This window comes from Moschus berezovskii, chromosome 6 (genome assembly GCF_049115385.1).
Source record: "Moschus berezovskii isolate FMDL1 chromosome 6, NW_MosBer_1.0, whole genome shotgun sequence".
In the NCBI taxonomy this organism is placed as follows: domain Eukaryota; kingdom Metazoa; phylum Chordata; class Mammalia; order Artiodactyla; family Moschidae; genus Moschus; species Moschus berezovskii.
Genome location: NC_142465.1, coordinates 105,164,676 through 105,183,152, shown reverse-complemented (window position 1 = coordinate 105,183,152; position 18,477 = coordinate 105,164,676). Strand labels below are relative to the sequence as shown.

Sequence of the window (18,477 nt, the reverse complement as noted above, 5' to 3'; positions counted from 1 at the left end):
CTTGAGTAAACATGAAGATAATGTCTTCTGAAGAGTTACACATTCTGACACGGAACCTAATTCATTTTCTCAAATAGAGAGCAGCAGTTTGAGCAGCAAGGTTCAAATCACTTCCTCACCCACCTGCCCCCCCAAATTTGTACTATTCATGATGTCCATCGCACAATAGGTCCTTGGCATTCACAAATAGCACTCTGCGAGTTCACACTATTTATTCATCACCTTGATTCTGTCACATGGCAGTCTGAATGTGAAATCTTTTTATTACTGTTTCATTTTTTCTTCTATGTGTTTGGTGTGTGAAAGAGATTCACTCAACTAGTAAGTCAACATGTTATGCACGATTCTTGTGTTGAACTACACTACATTATTCATGAGTGAATCTCATAAAGTTATGCAAATATTGCAAAACTAAAAGAAAATCAACTAGGACTGATAATGAAATTAACAGTAAAAATATCAGAATTCTTGCTTAACAAAGCAAACAATTTTGAATGACATTAGTCAACTCATATTATTAAATCTCTTGAAATGTCATCTAAAATTTTCATACATATTTTAATATATTACCTATCAGATTTGATTCTAGAAGCAATTTGGGAACTTTTAAATATGCTGTGGCATATACATCTTGAATGCCAAGAATCTAACAGATTTATAAAAATGGATTTAGAGGTTTTGAGTGAAATATCTTTCTTTCTTTTTTTTTTTTTTAAGTCTGGCAAGGATTTATTAGGAAGCTTATTAGTCACAGTGAATAAAAAGCCATGAACAGAAGAACTGAGATCTCCAAATTCTGCCATTGGGCTTACAACACTAGTTAAAAGCTGATAAACATTAAGGATGTCCCAAAGAGAAGCATATCAAAGTCCCAATCCTACCCCGACCAGGATACCCACAAACACAGAAACAATGCTCTCCTGAGACCGCTTACCTGGGCAATAGGAAAAAAAGACCCTCCCAAGCTATTAAGCAACATCAGGAGATTTCTGCTCTTCAAGCTATAACATGGGACACTGGTGCATGACAGACAACTCCAAGCTGGGCAACTTGACAAGAATGTTGAAAGATGACAGGGAGAAGGAGCAAGCAGGGACAAGTATTTCTAGCTGGAGACCCTCCTGATGGTTAATACAAACACAATGCTGAGGCTTCAGAAAGTTTACTGCAGCCCAGGAATAATTTCCATTTTAAAAACAAGTCACACAATAATCCTGCCACAAAGCAACAAGACACTTGGGATCCCATGGCCACATAAACTGGGAAGGCAGGCATTATCCATGGCTGCCAGGTACTGACCAGCCCAAGACCCAATTTCTGTAGGGCTCTAGAGAACCATGATTGTCCCCTGGCACCCACATAACCCTTCCTGGGGGTGCGGTGTCTTCCATAGGCCAGGTTTCTGCAGCAAGCCCCAAAGACAAAGCTTGGCAGAGGCTGTGGCAGCCAACTCTCTTTGGAGCCCCATCTCTCTTTGTCCTTCCCAACAGGATGTCATACTTCTTCACCAACACAACACCTCTGTGGGAGTCTTGGCCAGCCCTTAGGAAATAAAGTGTGTCTGTGGGGTAACCTGATGGACCTTGTGGTCAGCTGGGTTGGCTGATGCTTCGTAATTGCAGATGGTCACCTCATGTCGGCGAAGCTCAGTCCATTCCCCTCTCAGGCCAATATAAAAGACCTTTGTGGTATCGGCTCCAAAGTTTTTTGAAATATGAATTGAGAGATGATAGACATTTGAAAAACGAGAAATTTTTGTAGCATACTCTAATTCCCCTGTAAGATCCCGGTTCAGACTAAAGGTCTGATCTGGCTCCCTGTCTGTATCATCAAAGGACATCTGTGGAATGTTCTTGTACAGTCTCATCTCAGAGGGGTGTGAGTCATCATCTTCTCCCATTATAATGATGCCTTTTAGCTTGACATTGCCTGTAAATGGAATATTAAACAGAAGCTCTTCATCTGCATCACTTTCAACAAACTTGGAGCGGTCCGTCCGCTCCTCCCACGGCTTGAAAACGCCGCGGCCGCTGCCCTCGCGGCTCTCCTTGAGGCACTGCAGCCGCTCCAGGTCGATGCGTAGGTACAGGCCGTAGGCCAGGCCGCGCTGCTCAGGCGGCTACTCCCGTTCGGCGGCGCAGCGGCAGCCGCCCCCGCCGTGGCTGTGGCCGTGCGACATGGCGACGCCACCGCCCGCGCGTCCCCTCGGCCCCGCAGCTGCCGCCGCTCCCCGAGACTCGCTCTTTTCGCTCTGGCCGCCCTGAGTGAAATATCAATGAACATTTCTAAGCATGAATTTCATGTACCTTTATATTAATATATTTCTTTCTGAAGGAATAAAAATTACATTTTATGTAAAGTATGTTAAATCTGGGGTGTCTTAACTTTTTGATGTGCATGTGTCTGGTTTGCTGCAAATTCATTTTCTAACTAAATGGGTACTGGCACTGCTGATCCCAGTTTTGTGTAAATAGGCACATTCACCAATCCCAGTTATTTTAAACCTGAAACAAAACACAAAAGAAATAAAAAAGGGCCACAGAATGAGTGGATACTGAAGATTATTGTCTGCTCTCAGATTTTATTCTAACCCACATCATACTATTTGAATATAAAGCAAACTGAATTCATATGTTTTGCCTGTCCTAAAACATAGCTTTATAAACTGTATAGTCCATGGAAGTCTCCTGGCCAAAATACTGGAGTGGGTTAGCCATTCCCTTCTCCAGGGGATCTTCCCAACCCAGGAATCAAACCCAGCTCTCCCACATTGTAGGCAGATTCTCTACCTTCTGAGCCACAAACAAAGCCCAAGAATACTGGAGTGGATAGCCTATCCCTTCTCCAGGGGATCTTCCCAACCCAGTAATCGAACTGGGGTCTCGTACATTGCAGGCGGATTCTTTACCAGCTGAGCTACCAGGGAAGCCCTTATAAACTCAAAATATCAATAATCTATATGATTAAGAAGGCAAGGATCTGTTGTCAAATATATTTTAAATGTTGTATAATATTCTAATTATTCAACATCTTTGAAAACTAATTTCTCTTTCACCTGTATTATTATGGAATAATACATATTACACCTCTCACAGTTTCTGTACAGGTTGGATGGTACAATGATTATATGAAGCATTGTGTTTGGAATATTATAGGCATTAAATAATTTGTATAGTAGCTCGTGTTACCATTTTTTCTCCACCAAAGGGAAACTTCTAGGAGAACGGGTGTATGGTTTATAACTCAGATCTCTCCATGATGGGAAAGGTTCTAAGCCCCAGTTTCAGGTGTGTCAATCATACCCTCAGGACTTACCAATCCTGGTTGTATAGCGTTCCATCGATCCACTTCCAAGTCTGCCCTGGTTTTCGCCTCAGTCCAATCCAATGTTGAGAATGGTCAGAATATCACTTCAGAAAATTCTTTGATAAAGAATATTTATAGAATAAATAGCAAATGCCTCATTCTTATGAATTTTTTGGTCTAAGTCATTATACATTAAAAAAAACACAGACTTTCAGATTTGGAAATGATCTCAGGTGACTTTGCCCTTCTCTGGTGCATGACTCAACTCACATGTTATGTTACTTTTGTAAGAGCTTTTGTAGCAAATTGCATTGGGTAACTTCCTTTCTTTTTTATTTTCTAATAGAGTTTTTATAAAACAGAAATTAATTTTTCTGTGAAGCTTTGATCTAACTTGATCAAATCTTTCTAGGTTCGGTGGCTTTTAGGATGGGAGAATTTTGTTCAGTAGTAAAATGTATTAAATAGTTATTGGTTTATTCAGGTTTTATATATCTCCGTATTTATTCTGATACATTATATTTTCTGTTATTTATTACCACTAACCTAGCTTTATGGGTTGGTTTGATTTTGGTTAATTGCCTTGCATATCTTTTCTTTTTACCTTTTCTCTAATTTTCCTCTGTGTGTGTGTGTGTGTTAGTTATGTCTCTGTAAGTAGGACACAACTGAACTTCATTGCTTTTATAAAGCCAATCTGAAAATTTTTGTCTTTTAAGAGCTAAATTAAAGATACTTATATTTTATCATGATTTTTGTTATATCTGGATTTATCGATGTTGTGTTTTATTTTTCCATATTTATTTTTACTAAATTCTGTTGGATTGATATTTTTTATGTCTCTATTTGAACACCTTTCTTAAACATTTTTATTCTTTCATGATTACCACTTAATTCTTAAGAAATATGCCTATCTATATATATATATATTCTAATTTTTAGATTGTCTATGTCTAAACAATTCTTTAAATAACTGTTTGGACAATTATCCTTTTCTTCAAGATCTAACTGGGTGCCATAATTCTTTTACATCTCCATAGTTTGTATTTCTTAGGCTGAGTATGTCTTTCTCCTTTTCTGTGATCAATCTTGTCTATTCAGAGAACCAGTTTTCCTTCTGTGTATCTTCACTTATTATTTTGTTCTATTCTTTTTCTCTTGTGCTTATTCCATTAATTTAACAGATAAATAATAAAGCTTTTGTTCTGTTTCCATATCCATCTGATATTTCTCATTTTCCCCCAACTTAATTTCATAATTTATTATACTATGGAATAGAATTTATAACTTTTCATTTTTCCACCATTCTAATGCATTCATTTAAATATTTTTACCAGAATTTTCTACAAAATTAATATTAATGTGGGTCAGTTCCTCTTCTGTCCATTCCTAGTAGAGCAAGTTGTCAGCAAATGTTAAATATGTCCCTATGCTCCTTAAGGTCTTAACCGTTCTGTCTCTTATCACCTCCGGCATTCTACATCTCTACTGATTCTGTTTCAAGGCATTTTGTATTGTACACTTTTGAATTTTTCGAGTTCAGAATTTTTTGTACCCTGGAGCTCCTGGATCATCTTGGTTATAACAACTCATGTACTAATTCTCTCCAGCATCTCTGACAAACTGTTATGTTTCTGCTTATCATTTCTTTCATATAGTCCCACAAAAAACAACTTTCATTTGATATAAAACAGGTAGATTAGTATCAGTTCATACTGAGAGCTTTATTATAACTTTTCAATTCTGAATTGTGGAAATGGTTTTAGAGTTTTTCGGAGTTTCATTGCTATAATTCCTTTTGATGTTCTTATTGTTATTTAGTCACTAAGTCATTTCCAACTCTTTGTGATCCCCAAAGTCTGTAGCCCTCCAGGCTCCTCTGTCTACAGGATTTCCCAGGCAAGAATACTGGAGTGGGTTGCCGTTTCCTTCTCCAGGGGATCTTTCCAACCCAGGCATTGAACCTGTGTCTCCCACATTGGCAGGCGCATTCTTTACCACTGAGCCACTAGGGAAGCCCTTGAAAATATACAGCCTAGGTACTTATGTGGTTGAACTTCTTTGAAGAACAGTTGTGGTCTTTCTCATGGGCAGTAGTATTTAAATTGCTTTACATGGGGCCAAGGGAAAATGCCTCAGAGTGTAACTTGCTTCTAAATAGGAAGGGAAAGTCATCTCCTAAATGTTGCCTGATAACTTACTATGAGGTTTCATCTGAGGTTACATGAATGAGATATGAACGTTTTCTGTGGTTTGAATAAATATGAAAGTAGGAGCCCCCTCTCTGCTTATCAGAGGGTCTTTTCTGGACCTTCTTATTCTCCACACCAGCTATAACCTCTGAAAATATAATTATGGTTCAAAAGCATTTTCTTACCAGTTCTTTTGTGGTGTTGAATACAGCAAGAGTTGCAGCATGAGAGGCACAGAAGTTCTGGCTTGCTGCCCAGGTGGTTGTATTTTCAGAAAAATAGAAGCACTTTCCTAGGAAACCAATCAAGCCTTCCAGGCATGATATGTGTTCAGAGGAAGATCTGTGTTTTTCAACTAAACATGATTGAATAATATATTATATACTGAGGGGGTGGAACTCCCTTAATTTCAAACAGTTGTTCATTTGAATAAAATTCACCAGGTTAGCCCTTCTGTCTGAAGGTGTTAGACTTCATCATTCCTAAATTTCTGTACTCCTTTTTTGCTAGGTTGAAAGAAAATCTTGATGGATTCCACTTAAGTAGATGCTGTTATTGCTCAAACTGGGGCTTGATGTTCTTCTCAAGTGATATTTCTTTCTAGGAAGTCTCTCTCATTTTCATGACCATTATATATGTACTGATTTTATATGTATCATTATATATGTACATGACTATTATATATGTACTGATATTAGTAAACTGATATGTCCAACCCAGGCCTCTCATCAGGCATCTCCTCCATATAACAACCTAATAGATACTCATTCTCTCAACAAAAAATGTTCAGGAGTACACATTATTTAGTATGGCTAGTATATTAGATGCATATTTTTAAAAGCATATTAAAAGTGTATAAAAAAGCATATTAAAAAGCATAAACATCACTTTGCCAACAAAGGTCCATATAGTCAAAGCTATGGTTTTTCATTAGTCATGTACAGATGTAAGAGTTGGACCATCGAAAAGACCAAAGCATTGATGTTTTGAATTGTGGTGCTAGAGAAGACTCTTGAGAGTCCCTTGGATTGCAAGGAGGTCAAACCAGTCAATCTAAAAGGACATCCACCCTGAATATTCATTGGAAGGACTGTTGCTGAAGCTCCAATACTTTGACCACCTAGTGTGAAGAGCTGACTCATTGGAAAAACTCTGATGCTGGCAAAGACTGAAGGCAAAAGGAGAGGGGGTGGCAGAGGATGAGATGATCAGATAGCATCACCAACTCAATGGACATGAAGGTGAGCAAACTTGGGCAGATAGTGAAGGACAGAGGAGCCTGGCATGCTACAGTCCATGGGGTTGCAAAGAGTCGGTCATGACTTAGGGACTGAAAAATAGCAACAACAAAGTTATTCTCATGATATATAGGAGGAAACATAGGCTTATTTCATGTAAGATGTCTGAAATTACCCTTAATTCTGAGCTAAAGTTTGAAAGGCACAAGTACTGTGAAACATTTTAGAGGAGAGTTGATATAAACATATTTGGGAAATGAACCACCCACCTGCTAGAATTGTGGCCAGTGTAATTATTAGGATCACCAGAAAAATGACAACTGTGATCATTTTAATGATACAAAATTTCTTTTTATTTTCTTTTGAGGGTTCTTGTGATTCCATAATAAGGTTGGAACAGATAACATCTCCTATACAAAAATTAATCAGTTCTTTATTACTTATGTGACCTTATACTGTTATAGAATTTGAGATTAATATATACAAACCAACCACATTTCTATATACTAGCATTTATCAATAGGAAATTAAAATATAACTTACCATTTACAATAGCTTACAAATATTGAATGCTTATGGATTTATGTCTGACAGAAGACATGTAAAACTTGTACAATAAAGATACAAAACACTGCTGAAAGAAACTGAAGATGTAAATAAATGGAAAGATACTGTCTTCATGCTTTAGAACACACAGTAATGTTATGATGTCAATCTGCTCAAACTAATCTGTACATTATCACAATCATACACAAAGTTCTCAGCAGTTGTTTTTTTATTTTTTTTTTTGAGTAGAAGTAGGCAAGCTGTTTTTAAAATTCCTATTGAAATGTAAAAAGAACTAGAATAGCCAGGTTTGAAAGAGAACTAAATTTGAGCACAAGTATTACCTGGCTTAAAGACTTATTATAAAAACTAAAGTTGTCAATATAGCATAGTCTAGAAATAGACCCACACATGTGCAGACACCAGATTTTTGGCAAAGATGCAAAAGAGGATAGTCATTTTGATAAACAGTACTGGAAATATTGGATATCCATATACAACAAAAAACTTTTTGATCCATACCACATCCCATATGTAAAAACTAATTCAAAAAGGATCATAGAAATAAATGTAAGAGCTGAAGTTATAAAAAGTTTCAGAGAAAACAGGAAATTTTTTTTGTTACTTTGGATTAGAGAAAGAGTCAATCCAACCAAAAAGCATGATGTCAAAAAATAATAAATTGGATTTGTATTAAAATTCTGCTCCTCAAAAAACAGTTTTAACAAAATGAAAAGTCAAATCAGAGACTAGAAGAAATATTTTCAAATTCAAAGTCTGATAAAGGTCTTGGGTCCTTTAGAATATATAAAGAACTTGATACTTAAGAAAACACACAACATAACAAAAATAGAAACAACAAGGTGTAACAGACATTTCATGAAATAAGAAATATATAGATGGCAAATTACCACATAGAGAGATATTCAGCATTATTGGTCATAAAGAAAGTGCAAATTAAAGCTAAATTTAGAAACTACTACATACCTAACTATTAGAATAATTAAAGTTAAAATGTCCCACCATAGCAAGTATTAGTGAGAATATAGAAGAACTGGAACTCATTCAATGTTGGTGAAAACAGCAAGATCATTTTGGAAAGCACTGTAAAAATCTCTTAAAAAGCTAAATATACACCTACAATATGATCCATTATTTCTACACTTAGGTACTTCCCCAAGAGAAATGGAACAGTATGTCCATACAGAGATTGGTACCTAAATTTCTATAGAAGCTTAATTTGTAATAACCCCAAACTGTGGGTGGTGAATAAATAAATAGTGTTTTATCTATATGAGGGAACTCTAGTCAGCAACAAAAAAGAGATGAACTACTGATACAAACAATGACACAGATGAATTTCATAATAGTTATACTGAACAAAAGAAGCCAAACTGAAATGAGTATATACTGTGTGAGTCCATCTATATAAGATTCCATAAAATGCGTATCTATCTGTAGTGTCAGAAAGTTGATGTGTGATTCTCTCAAGGAGGGCATGCTGAAATTATCAAGAGAAAAATATAATAAAGGGATATGAGAAAAATTTTGGTGTTAATAAATATTTCATTATCTTGAATGCATTTATGGTTTCTTGGATATTGTCATGTACATCAAAATCTATTCGGTTGTACACTTTAAATATGTGCATTTTAATGTAATGTCAGCTTTCTCTCAATAAAGCTGTTAAAATAATATGAAAATCAGGTACCTTTAATTCACAGTGTGTATCTGTTTATAGGGTTTATAAGCTCCCTTGGATACACAACTGGAAATAATTTTGCACGGGTAGGAGAGAGGAAATGCTGACTCCCTCTGGAGGGTTAGGATTCAGAATTGAAAGCAAAAACTCACAAAGTGTAAATTTGTTTATTTCACAAATATAGCATAGTGCCTGTCACACCTGTGCTTCTTACCTGAAGATTGGGAATCTCCTACAGTTGTTAGCCTTTTGTGGTCATTCATGTTTCTTTCTGAGTAAGAAAAAAAAAAAAATACAGACAGGCTGGAGAGAACACACTGGTTTCAAGATTCCGGCTCAGTATCTGGACTTACTTCAGTAATCTGATGGAAGACAATCTCAAATGAGAATGCAAAGTTAAGGCAATCTAAGATGAGCATATCATGATAGGGCACTCTCAAATGAGAACACAACAGTAGTATATGAATTACAATGAAAGTTCCTCAGAATCTGAACTGCTTCCTGTTTGGCACACGCTATCCCCAAATCATTATCAGTGCGGCTTGAGAAGCTACTAGAGAGGGCTGGCAGCTGAAATAACCCTTCCAACTACTGGATTCAGTGTGAAGGAAGTGAGGTTCAGGGGTTTATGGAGCCAACAGGTTAAGCCTTCACACCATGACCCTGACCTTCACATACTTTTAGTTAATTTGACCATTCAGTTCAGTTCAGTCGCTCAGTCGTGTCCGACTCTTTGCGACCCCATGAATCACAGCATGCCAGGCCTCCCTGTCCATCACCAACTCCCGGAGTTCACTCAAACTCATGTCCATTGAGTCGGTGATGCCATCCAGCCATCTCATTCTCTGTTGTCCCCTTCTCCTCCTGCCCCCAATCCTTCCCAGCATCAGAGTCTTTTCCAGTGAGTCAACTCTTTGCATGAGGTGGCCAAATAAAAAGCAGAGACATTACTTTTCCAACAAAGGTCCATCGAGTCAAAGCTATGGTTTTTCCAGTAGTCATGTATGGATGTGAGAGTTGGACTATAAAGCTGAGCACCGAAGAATTGATGTTTTTCAACTGTGGTGTTGGAGAAGACTCTTGAGAGTCCCTTGGACTGCAAGGAGATCCAACCAGTCTATCCTAAAGGAAATCAGTCCTGAATATTCATTGGAAGGATTGATGCTGAAGCTGAAACTCCAATACTTTGGTGACCTGATGCAAAGAACTGACTCATTTGAAAAGACCCTGATTCTGGGAAAGAATGAAAGGCAGGAGGAGAAGGGGATGACAAAGGATGAGATGGTTGGATGACATCACCAACTCAATGGACATGAGTTTGAGTAAACTCCGGGAGTTGGTGATGGATGGGGAGGCCTGGCGTGCTGCAGTCCATGGGGTCACAAAGAGTCGGACACAGCTGAGTGACTGAACTGATTATGGATCCCAGCCACAGATTCAAGTCCAAAAGTTTTAAGGGTAAAATAGCAAGTTGTGAAAGTTGCTCAGTTGTGTCCGACTCTTTGCAATCCCATGGACTCAGCCCATGGAATTCTTCAGGCCAGAATACTGGAGTGGTTAGCTTTTCCCTTCTCCAGGGGATCTTCTCAACCCAGGGATAAAACCCAGGTCTCCCACATTGCAGGTGGATTTTTTACCAGCTGAGCCACAAAATAGCAACTAAAACTTCTTGAAAAGAACATGATTTTGCTTTAGTAATATAATAATAACAGAAAAAAATCATATCTAATATTTATTGTGTTTCCTTGACAGTAAGTCTAGTTCTGAGCTTTTAACTTCTATGAAGTAATTTAAACTCACCATAACATTATCAAATAGGAGCTTATCATTATTATTAATTTATAGATGAGGTAACTTCCTTAAAGTAGAAGAGAGGTTAAAAAGTTTTCTTGAAGTAACATAGTCAATATGGGGCAGAGGTTGGCTCTAATCATTTAACCACTTTGCTCTCTTCTATTACTTCTCTCTGTTTAGGAGTAAATGCTCTGATGTGCTAAGTGTCTCCTTCCAGATTTAGAAAGCAGACCTCAGGTTCAACAACAAAAGTACTGTGCTATGAGCATTTTGCTCAGATAATGATCACCAAGTTATATTATTTGACAGAAGTGAGGATGAAACCATGGCAACCTGGATTTCAAAGTCACCTCCTTGAGAGGCAAGCAAACAGTAATGGGGTGGCATTTTTTCAAAGGTAGATTGTAAGGCATAGAGTTCCCTCTAATTTTGTATGTTGAAATTCTTAATGTGTGGACATTATTTTGCATCCTCCAAATAATTATTTCAGGAGCTGGGCAGATTTAGTGTTTGTGTGTACACGTATGTGCCTTAAAGAGAGAGAGAGAGATTAGGGAAACTGATGGCTAGATTATTTCATTCAAGACTTTACCTGGAGCACAAATTATTCCTAAACTTTACATACTGTCTTATAACTATACGTTTTGCTGGAGTACCACTCAGCTATTGCCATATTAGCGCTCTATTATAAGCCACACCCTAAACCCTGAGCACTTACCAGCCTGTGCTGCGTTGGTTGAGTGCTATCCCACAGAAGCTGGCAACTCTGCGGCTCTGCCTCACACTGCAGCTTGTCTCTTGTTATCTTTGTTTTCCTCCAGTCCAGGTTGAGGCAGCAACAGCTGCTCCAGAAGCACTTCCCCTGGAGATGTCAGAGGTACAAGACGCTAATCCTAGCCGCTCACCAAATTTCAAGTCACTGTTACTATCCCATTGGCTGGTGCTCCTTTCTGGCTGACCGCAAACCTATGGGAAGTACCCTTGACTTCTGGTGAAAGCCATACTGCATGTTACAAGGACCTTTTTTGGGACGTTTGTGCATGCTAGGTTGCTGCAGTCATGCCCGAGTCTGTGAGACACTATGGCTCTTCTGTCCATTGGATTCTCCAGGCAAGAATACTAGGGTGGTTTACCATGCCCTCCTCCAAGTGATCTTCCCGACCCAAGGACCGAACCCATGTCTCTTACATCTCCTGCATTGTCAGACAGGTTCTTTACCATGAGCACCATCTGGGAAGCCCTTCTTGGGGACAGTAATCCACACAGTGCAGCTCGCTGGAGCACTTACGGAGCTCCCCTGTTCAAATCTGCTTTATCTGCCATTGGTCTGCTTTTGTGTTTTAAATCAATATTGAGTCTTTTTTGCTTGTTTTTTAATTAAGGAGTTTACCTAAAGGATGAGTTGGTTGGATGGCATCACTGACTCAATGGACATGAGTTTGAGTAAACTCTGGGAGTTGGTGATGGACAAGGAGGCCTGGCGTGCTGGTCCATGGGTTCACAGAGTTGGACACGATTGAGCGACTGAACTGAACTTACATAAGAGAGCTGTTTCAGCCTGTTGGCATCCTTTAGGGACAATAGTGATAGGCAGTTACTTATATAAGGTAAGGTTCATCTTTTTTCAAAATGATTTGCGTATAAACTTTTCACATTTCTCCTGTATATTATCAGTTCCCTTTCACATTTGTCTTTTGTTAAACAAAGAGTGACCAGAAACATTTAATAATGGGCAGATCACAAGCTTAATTTTATCACTGAATCATGCCATAACATACGTCTGGTTATATAATTTTGTGTATGCTCGTTCACTTCAGTCATATCCAAGTCTTTCTGACCCTATGGGCTGTAGCCTGCCAGACTCCAATGTCCCTGGGGATTCCCCAGGCACTAACACTGAAGTGGGTTGCCATGCCCTCCTCCAGGGGATCTTCCTGACCCAGGGATCGAACCTGAGTCTCCTAAGTCTCCTGCACTGTAGGCAGATTCTTTACCCTCTGAGCCATCAGGGAAGCCCATATAATTTTGAAATTACGCCTTATTTAAACTTTGAATTTGTTTGCTGGATGGTCTTTAAACATTCAATCAGCTCAGCAATCATTATTCTACAGGCAATTTAGGAGAAAATGAAGAGATCTCTTTTCTTTCCAAGTCCATTTCTTGCCTTCTGGGCTCATATAGTCACAGCTATTCTCTCTGTGGTCCTCTCAAGTGCTATTCAAACTATTTGTAGCTCAGCAATACCTTCACAGGTATTTGACATGTATTAGACATGTTTCAGAGCACTGTCCCTACAGAGGCAAGATGAGGAAACATAGAAAATTATATTAGCTCTCCAATTTAATTCTCAGGGTTCCCTATTCTAAGATCTTACTGAAGCAATAATTAAAAAACAAACAAACAACAACAAAAAACCTCCCATTTACAGCTGTATGAGGGAAAGGAGGGCCTGGGACAATGACAAACAGCCAAGAACCTCAGTGCCTAAACGCAATCAAACCTAACCAGGGGTTTATATACTTGAGGATAAACAAAAAGGCAAACACACAGTCTCCCAAAGAAAAAAGGCAAATGCATGGGTGAGAAGTGTGGACACCGTAGGGGCTGAGCAAACTGGAAATACCTGGAAAGGTCAAGCACAGACCTTAACTCTCTTCCATATCCTTAGGAATTTCATTCTCTTTATTTTCTCACATTCTAATCTGCCTTTAAGATACTTATCCCTTCTCAAAGTGTTGATAAAGCTTATTTTGTTGTTGTTATAGTCGCTCAGTCTTGTCCAACTCTTTGCAGCCCCATGGACTGTAGCCCGCCAGGCTCCTCATGGGACTTCCCCAGGCAAGAATACTGTAGTGGGTTTCTGTTTCCTTCTCCAGGGGCTATTCCCCACCTATGGGTTAAACTCGTGTCTCCTGCACTGGCAGGCAGATTCTTTACCACTGAGTCACCAGGGAAGCCCTAAAACTTATTTGGAACTCTTCATGTATGCATTTCATGAGCTTTGTTTTTATATATGTATTCCTTCTTTCTTTTAACAGATATTGTTAGAAAGAATCAATGTATAAAATCCTCCAGGATAAAGAATTTTGCTACATGCCAAAGGAAAGGAAAGACAAGTGCTTCTTAAGTTCTTCTTTGCCACCCACCTTCCTCTTAATGTTAAATGCAGTGTACTTGCTACTGCAGATGAGATGTATATTATAAAATGTTAGAGAGGGTAGTTTTGCCACTTAAATTACATCAGTTTTCATATTTTTAGAATAAATAATGTAAAAACTCACCCAGACCAGTCATTGTTATGTGTGATATCTTTTTTCCCATGGAGAAAAAGTGCTGTTTATTTTAATACTCCTGATTTATTAAATTAATTATTTCATCTGTGCTTTTCTTTACTTCTTTTCCAAAAGGGAAAGTAAAGTTTGAGGTAAAAAGTGTGGTATATAACCCAAGGCCTAAAATAATTTGGACAAGTTTTGGAAAAAATCCATTTAGCATGCTTTTCTCTTTTTAGAAATTATTCTCTGGGGACTTTCCTAATTGTCCAGTGGTTAAGACTTCGCCTTTCAATACAGGGGGTATGGGTTTGATCCTAGTCAGGGGGCTAAGATCCCGTATGCCTCTCAAACATCTCACATTCCTCTCTTCCAGAGAAACAAAACATAAAACAGAAGCAAAGTTGTAACAGATTCAGTAAAGGCTTTAAAAATGGTCCATATCAAAGTAGAAAGAAAGAAAGAGAACCGCAACAACAAAAGAACAATAGAAAAAGAAAAAATTATTCTCCAAATCTCATATCATGGGCTTTCAGCTACTATTTTTCTTTGTGAGCACAGGAAGACTAACTGTTACTCTTTGCTACAGAGTAATTTTTCATGCACAATCTTTGAAGCCACTTCTTTAATTTCTCTTTCCCCTACCTACCTAATTTTCTTATTTTTTCACAAGCATATTTTGTCGGGAATGGCTTCCAGCATTTTAATTTTCCTTTGGAGCAAATTCTCTCCCAAACCTAATCTGGACCCACTGGAATTGCCACTGGTGGGGCTACCCTACCTGCCAAGGGTTATGCACATAAACTAGACTGATCAATTAGAGTTTTCCATCTCTCCCAAACAGACACTATTTCAGAAATAGATGTTCTCTGAAACTAGGTCTTTCTTAAGTAACTTTTGTGTGTGTGCTTAGTTGCTTAGTCATGTCCAACTCTCTGCGACTCCACGGACTGTAGCCCTCTAGGTTTCTGTGTCCATGGAATTCTCCAGGCAGGAATACTGGAGTGGGTTGCCACTTCCTCCTCCAGCGGATCTTTCGGACCCAGGAATCAAGCTCATATCTCCTGCATTGCAGGCAGATTCTTTACTAGCCCTCTTAAGTAACTTACCTGATATTTAACATATGAACTCTGGGAGAGGAAAGGCATCTCTCTTCCTCTAGGATTAGGAAGTATAAAGAGTTAAAATGCAGAAGTTATTTTCCAGTCTCATGGAGAAAGCAACGTACAAATGGAGCCCAGATCCATGGGATAAAAAACAAAAATATAGAGATAAGTGCAGACCCCTGGAGAAACCAGTTGAGTCCCCACATCCAGCCAGAAGACAGAGCTGGTGAAACAATATGCTTTCCTAGGTATTGCAGAGTTGATGTAACTCCTATGGTTAATAGAGAGGCCATATTTTATTATATTCATTTTACAGATCAGAAATCAAAAGACTGAATAAGTTAGTTTCACACAGCTAAAACTAGGATGTCTGTATCCATCTTATGTATAACGAAGTGAAGACTCTTCTTCCAAATTTAAAAAATTGCACTTGCATGTTTATTATAGTAAGTGTGTACTGGATAGATATCTAGTTCCTGTTTTACTTAGAAATAAAATAATGTCTTTGTAGATTGATCTAACTATCCAACCCTAGAGTAGTAGAATATAGTAGCGGAAATTAGAGATTTTTGAAGGAAATGACTTTATTTCTACCAAACCAGAAAGTTGACTCATAATAAGAACAAATAGTGGGAAGGGATGGAATGTTATGGAAATAGATTTCTAACCTCAATTCTCAATATTAAAAGACAAACTTCTGGTTTCACTTCTTACATGGAAATGTGCGAAGCTGCAGTTTTCTTTCTGGGAAGTCCCTGATCTACTGCCAGAAAGGAGTTGGAGGGTTGACTGGTTTCTGAGCACCCTAAGGTTGAGGATATTCACTTTATTCATTGAGTTATTAATTAATTTGAATGCCTCCTCTGTTCATAGCTTTGTGCTTAGTGTTATAGGACATGCAAAATATACAGTTCATCAGGGAAGAGTAATAAATCAGGCTCCTTGTATTCAGTAATCTACTGTCAAAACATTCTAGAAGTACTCAGGTATAAACCCCAATCTAGATATCTGCTAATAGGAGAAATATCCTGGAGTTGACTTAAAAAAGGAAATAAACCAACCCCCACATTTATAGCCACAAAAATTTATTTTAAAAGTTTTTGAGTTGATTTGAAAAAATATACACTTAGAGAAATAGTTATTAATTATCAGGACCAAAGAAAGGAATGCAGTTTTGTATACTGCCATTAAAAAAGCTAAGCAAACTTATGATTAGTAAATAAGAATTAAGTTTTGAGCTTTCAGGCAGTCAGAACTGAGAAGAAAACATGATTATTTCTATACTTTCATGATTGAAAACATTGAATATATCAATTCCTTAGGGTTGAGAAATTTATTTTTCTAATATCTGAAAGTATATTTCTTACATGGAATTTTCTGTATTGAGATATAATAACATTAGACCACAGACAAACTTTTATTTTGTTGTCACTCTGTCACCAAAATGCAAGTGGTTCTTCCGGGACTAAAATAATTGTTAATGATTGATGCTGTTAAGATTTATGGATTAACGTGTACATATGATGCATGTGGTGAATTTGTACAATGCTGGTCCAAGGCAGACTGCATGTCAAGAATGGCCAGGATGTTTGATTTATAGGAACAGGGGTTTTGTCCTACAGGGGTTCAAGTAGAAAACAGCAATATTGATTTTGAATATCCTGCCCAAGTTCACCACTGTTCCCCAAACTCTCATCTTCTCTCAACTAAATTTGCCATCTGGCCATTAAGCACAATATAATCAAATAGCTAAGGATAGACTCTGAAACCAGGTAATCTGAGTTTAAATTTCAGCTCTGGCACTTTCTAGATGTGAGACCTTGTAAAGTTTACTCCAGTTCTCCAGAATGTTTCCTCATCTTTAAAATGAAAATAATAAGGATTTTGCTGGTGGTCCAGTGATTAAGACCCTGCTCTTTCACTGCAGGGGGAGTGAGTTCAATCCCTGGTCGGGGAAATGAGATCCCATAAGCCCTGTAGCCAAAAAAACAAAAAAACATTGAAAATGAGAATAACAACAGTGTCCCCTTAGTAGTTTTTTCTTTTTTTCATATGAGGTTCAAATATATTTAAGATTTTTAAAGCTCTTAGAACTATGCTAAACAAATACTAAGTGCTATTATTGTAAGTGGTGAGTTTTCAGTATTTGAGTTTGGGACACCAGAGAATGTGTTGTTTACAGCAAATATGGGATTATTTGCCGTGTTAATCTTCTATTTGTTCAGTTAACATGTGAGTTACTGTTTATTTCAACTCTTCCAAATATTCTGATAAAATGAATTTCTACGTCATATCTCTGTGGTTGATTCTTTTTCCAAAAAACATCAGTTTCCAGTAGCCATGTTGGTCTTGTAGAATCCTGGTCTTTCTGTCCTTCAGTTGGCATAGCTCTGACTCTCAATCCTCTTTCTGTTGCCACGGTTCTTATTACAACCTAATTCTCACCTTCTGAGTGTCAGTTTTATAGACCATGTCTGTATCTAGAGTCAGGTAGTATAATTAATTTCTGGTTAATGATAACTGTAGAATTGTGATGAAAGACTAGCTTACTTACATATTTTCACTGCTTTTGTTTTCTTCAAAATTTAAGGCTAATTTAACTATTTGATTGACCTGTACAAGGAGTTAGGAGCATTGGGTAGATGAACAAATGGTAATCTAACTAGTGTCGAATGAACTCTATGTTCTCAACACTTCTGCTCCTTGGGAACTCAGGATTACCTCCCTCTGTAAATCCTTGACTTGAATTTTAAAACTTGCACATTGGCCTCAAACTTACTGAGGGATTGATGTGGACGGATGTCCATATTGATGTACGTTGATGTATATGGATTACATATAACTGATAATCACACAAACCGTGACATTTGTACCAAATTTGAGAAAAATATTCTAATCTAATTAAATGAAAATTCCTTCAGAACCTCAAATTTTGTTGCTTTTGATTTATTCCACTAGATATTTGAAGAAATGTTCACTTGATTGTTTTCTAACATAAAAATCACATTGCTACTGGGATATTATAATTTATGTTTCTGTAAATGCCAGACTCCTTCCATACTTTTATTTATTCTTCTACTCATTCAGGAAACATATTCAGTATATACAGTACTTGAGATGAAATTCATAATATTTGGTTAAGCAGATCCTATTCTAATGCAAATCTTTAGTTCAGTCAGTTCAGTTGCTCATTCGTGTCTGACTCTCTGCGATACCATGGACTGTAGCACGCCAGGCCTCCCTGTCCATCACCAACTCCTGGAACTTACTAAAATTCACGTCCTTTGAGTTGGTGGTGCCATCCAACTGTCTCATCCTCTG

General features: G+C 37.8%; 2 pseudogenes; both read right to left on the bottom strand.

Annotated features, from left to right (window-relative positions):
- Positions 1–696: 696 nt before the first annotated feature.
- On the bottom strand, positions 697–2,194 carry LOC129536953 (PITH domain-containing protein 1 pseudogene; annotated as a pseudogene).
- Positions 2,195–2,380: 186 nt separating this feature from the next.
- Positions 2,381–9,247, bottom strand: LOC148777712 (C-type lectin domain family 2 member D-like; annotated as a pseudogene).
- Between the last annotated feature and the right edge of the window lie 9,230 nt (positions 9,248–18,477).